The sequence below is a fragment of the Loa loa genome, assembly GCF_000183805.2.
Source record: "Loa loa unplaced genomic scaffold supercont3.381, whole genome shotgun sequence".
Lineage (NCBI taxonomy): Eukaryota > Metazoa > Nematoda > Chromadorea > Rhabditida > Onchocercidae > Loa > Loa loa.
The window spans coordinates 11,461-16,593 of record NW_018108561.1 but is presented as its reverse complement, the minus strand read 5'-3'; positions in this window follow the sequence as shown (position 1 = coordinate 16,593).

Sequence of the window (5,133 nt, the reverse complement as noted above, 5' to 3'; positions counted from 1 at the left end):
AAAAAAATTTTTCAATGAAATTTTTATATTAAAAATTTTAAATTTCGATTAATTGTTAAATGAGCCTTTTTTCAAAATAAAGACAAAAAAACCAAAATTGGAAAATTGAAAAAAAACTTTTTTTGAGAGAAAGAGAAGAGAGAGAGAGAGAGAGAGTGTGTGTGTGTTAATCAATGCATTAATTAATACAATTAATTTAGGTATAAAATACTAAAAAAAAACTAATTAAAGAAATTTTAATTGAACAAAGCAAATAATAATTGAAATTGAGGAGAAGAGGGCAGCAATCAATTATCAATCCAATTAAAATATTTATTTTTAATTATATTGTTTAAAATTTTATTTAACAATCAATTTAAAAAATTTTACAATTATAAAAAAAAATCCATTATTATGCATATGTAATAGTATTTGATAATTAATCTATATTATATTTTATAATTAATTTAATTTATTTACTTATTATTCTCTCAAAATTTTTTTTTTACTAATTTAATTACTTATTATTCTCTTTAAATTATATAATTTTAAATTTCATCGAATACGAATTCTTTTAAAATTTCCTCTTTTATATTCCATTTTTATTTCAAATTTCCCTGTAACTTTATTTTTTAACTTTTAAAATTAATCATTTTAATTACAAGTTTTTCGTATCAAATAAGCATATTAATTGTTTAGCATATTTTATATGATTCATTAACCTAATCGAAAAAAAAAAAACAACCACAAAATTATTGATCAAAATAAAATACTTTGACCTCATAAAGGTCATCTTGTTTTTTTTCTTTTTACATTTATCGCTTTTTTTTCCAATTATCTAAAAATTTATAATTTTTTTAAATTGTAAAAGAAGAAAAGAAAGAGGAAAAAAAAGGTGAAATAATATGTATAATGTATTAATCAGATTGATTGTTAGATTAGATCAATCGATCGACTGATTGATTGATTTATTGATTGATTATTGATCAGAGAGTAATTTTTTTCTTTTCAAAAAAAAAAATTTCTCACAAGTATAAAAAGGATATAAAAATTTCATCATCTACTTACATATCATTTCTTCAACTGTTATCAAACAATGAAAACATATTACACAGATAGTATCAATTTCTCTCTCTTTCTCGCTCTCTGTCTCTCTCTCTCTCTCTTTCTCTATATAAAGTTATCATTTTTATAAATTTGTTTAAAATACCGTTAAAATGATCTGTACTTCAAAAAGGTGTAACTGTCGCCTTTTTAAATGTTTGACAATGATGGACAGTAAAGTGAGCTTCAACAATTTTATCCTACGGTAATCGGAAGATGTCATCAAATGATGGCAACTGGTATTTTGTCTGTGTGTGTGTGTGTGTGTGTGTGTGTGTCCGTCTATCTATCTGTCTGTCTCCATCTGTATGATCTATGTGTCTGCATTATCTATGTTTATACATATATATTTATATAGATGTATTGAAATGAAGCGAGGGAAGAGGGAGAGGAGGAGAGGGAGATTAATGTGAAAAGAGAAATGGTCTGTTTGTCCGTCTGTATCTTTCAAAGTTTACCATTCATTGTCCATCCTAACTTGTTTCCTCTTTAATTCTACAAAATCTGTTGATGTTTGAAGGATCGATATAATTTACAATGATGATGATGACAATGTTAATAATAATAACGATAATAATGTGATAGTGATGGGAAGTATATTTTTTTATTAATTACTTATAGGTATTTTTGTGCAAATATTTTTGTATTCAAATTTTAACAATAACAATAACAACAATAATAATGATAATAACAACAATAATAATAATATTGACAATAATAATAATGATAATAACAACAATAATAATATTAATAAAAATATTGAATTAAATAATAACAATTACATTGAAAAATTCATTAATGATAAGGAGGATAATTAGACAGACGAAAAAAAAAAGACATCTGATTAAAATAATATCAATAATTTAGAAATCATAATTACCCTATCACCATCATTATCATTATCATTATCATTGTCAATATTATTTATGAAATGCTTTTGCGCTACAACTTTAGCAATAATTACTTTGGAAATTAAAAATTATATCACTAATTAATGTTATTGTTACCATTATTATCATTATTACTGCCATTATCACTTATAGATATGCAAAAAAGTTTAATTTTAAAAAAATAAATAAATTAGAAAAAGTTAAAAATATAAATCTAAAAAAAACAAAAGAAAAAGAAAAAGGAAAAATATATAAATATCATTTATGAACATATTATTATATATAGATAAAAAGTAATTTTCTTTTTTAATTTCAATTTTTTTTCCCCTTTCCCTCTCTCTCCCCCTCTCTCTCTCTCTCTGTCTTTTTCTCTTTTATTTCTTGTCAAGATGATAGCTAATACAAAATGAATGGCTTTAATCAGTGTTAATAGCCTGATTGATCGAGCAATATCCTGGTTAAGTTGTTCCATTCCTATCATATCATCAATCACAACTATTTCAAAAAAAAAACCCATTCCTTCAATTATCATCTTTTCCTCTCCAAAATTTACCACATCTTTTTTTTCCCCTCCTTCTCCTTCTTCTCCTCTCTCCCCCGCCCTCCGATAAATATTAGATGAAATTGAGGCGGGTAATGGAAGGGAACATGTGACGCTTTGGAATATTTCATTTATTACAAGCATTCATACCCGTAAATGAATTTTCATTGTTTTAAAAAAATTAAAACTTCTTTCATATTTTAAATTTAAATTTCTAAAATTTTTAAAATTGAATTATTTAAATAAATTTAAAAACATTTATTATATAAAGAATACAAATGAAATGTATTAGGTAATTCGTTTGTATATAATTAAATGGAAACAAAAAAAAAAATTGGCAAACCAAATTTAATTAATTTAAAATAAAATGATTTAAAATTAATTTAAAATTATATAAAACTGATAAAAAAAAGTAATGATAAATAGATGGATTATGATAAAAAAATAATACAATGTAAAGCATTAGCTAATATTTTGAAAAGTACTGTAGCTATATGGTAAGCAAATAATACTATCTTAAATCATCATTTATGCTAATCTTGGATTGCTAATTTTTGCATTAAATCATTAGTTTGAAATAACTTCTTGTTATCAGTAAATTTATTGTTATCAGTGTAATTATCACAAATGTATAGTAAATAAAAAATGACAATAATAATAATGGAAATAATCCTTTTTTTTATTGATAACAATGATTGATAAGAATTGTATTAAAAAATAAATTAATTAATTTCAATATCTTATTTTGTTAAAAATTTAACAAAAAAAGGAACGAGCAAAAAATAAATTTTAAAAAGGAAAAAAATAAAAAAAAAATTTTCAAAAGGATGAAAAAGCAAAAATAAAAATTTCAAAACAAAAGGAAAGGAAAAGAAAACATTAATTACCCATTTTATTGAACAAATAAAATTTATTTAGTGAAAAAAAAAAAAAAAAGAAATGAGATGAAATATAAAAGGAAAAAAGAAATAAGAAAGGAAGCATGACAACAAAAAATGTCAACGATCAAGTTTATTTTGTCTCTTTTCTTTTTCTTTTTTTCCTCATTAAAATTTATTAATTGCTTGAAATTAAATTTTAACAACAAAGAAATTTCATTGAGCTTTTCACGTTTATTCTCTTTTCTTTTATTTATTTTATTAGTTTTTGTCTTTTTTTTTTGTTCTTTCCATTTTCGCGTAAAAAAAAAGAAAAAAATATTTCGTAAACATTGGATTATTTGTTTTTTATCCAAAAAAAAAAATAAAATTAAAATTAAAAAAATTTAACAAAATTAATTTTTATCATGAAATATACAAATATATACAAAATCACACATACACATTCATATATATATATACAGATACATTGATAGCAATGATAATTAATAATGATTAATTAATTACAACATTAATTAGTTTTTTTTTATCAAATTAATTTACAAAAACGATTACTCATAATTTTACAAAAATTTATTATAAAATAAAACAAATTTTGCAACGAATTTGTTACAAATTATAAAAAGTTTTGTTGAATGCGAAAATTTTTACAATATCAAACAAAAGAAAATGTTGGGAAAAGAAAAAAAATTTGAAAGAAAATTCGAAAATTAAAAATTTTCTTCGTTTTTTTTTCCTCTCTTTTAATTCATTCATCATTTTACTATAAAAAAAAAAAAAAAAATTTAAAAAGAAAGAAAAAAAAACGGATCTCTTCTTTTTTTTTCTCAATTTTATTTCTTAAAATTAAATTTGTTTCTTCTACAATTACTCAATTTGGCGCATTTATCCAACACCTAACAATTAATTTTACAATCAAATTTATTTATTTAAATATGTACTAACAAAAAAAAAAAAAAAACTTTCTAAGAAAGAATTGTTTAATTTGAAAAAAAAAAAACATCAATTGTACGTTTGTTTTTTGAAAAATTTTTTTGGAAATTTTTAAATTTATCAAATTTTCGTTTTCTTTTTTTTTTTAAGCTATAGAAGAAAACCAAACATTGCAAATTGCGCAATGTTTAAAGCTATAGAAGAAAACAAAATATCACAAATTGCGCATTTAAGGAAAGTTCAAAAGGACAACGGTCAACTTTGCTTATCACCCTATTTAATTAATTTAATTAGTGGAAAGAAGAAAAAAGAAAACAATTGGTCCCCGCTAGGTTTTTTTTTCCTCAAAAAAGAAATACCGAAAATTAAAATTTTAAAATTTTCAAAAATTTTTTGGCGAAAAAAAAAAACGCTATAAATTTGTTATCTTCATCTTATCGAATCACACTTTTGCATTTTCTTCTTTTTTTTCCCATTAAGATATTTATAATTTGAAAATACATAATAAAAAAGAAAAAAAAAGGAGAAATTGGCAAAAAATATAAACAGAAATTAATAAAAATTAATGAAAAAACTTTTGAAACATTGAAAAAAAAATTTTTATTGCAACGTTAAATTCCCAAAAAATTTTTTGAAAAAAAATATCAAAATTTGAAAATTTTAAGCAAAAAAAAACACTCAAAATTTAATTTTTACTTTATATTTTTGTAGTTTTTTATTTTTTATTTTTGTTTGTTTTTGATCATGTTTTAAATCCTTTCTCTTTCCCCTTTCTCTCTCTCCCTCTCTCTCTCTCCATTTCCCTCTC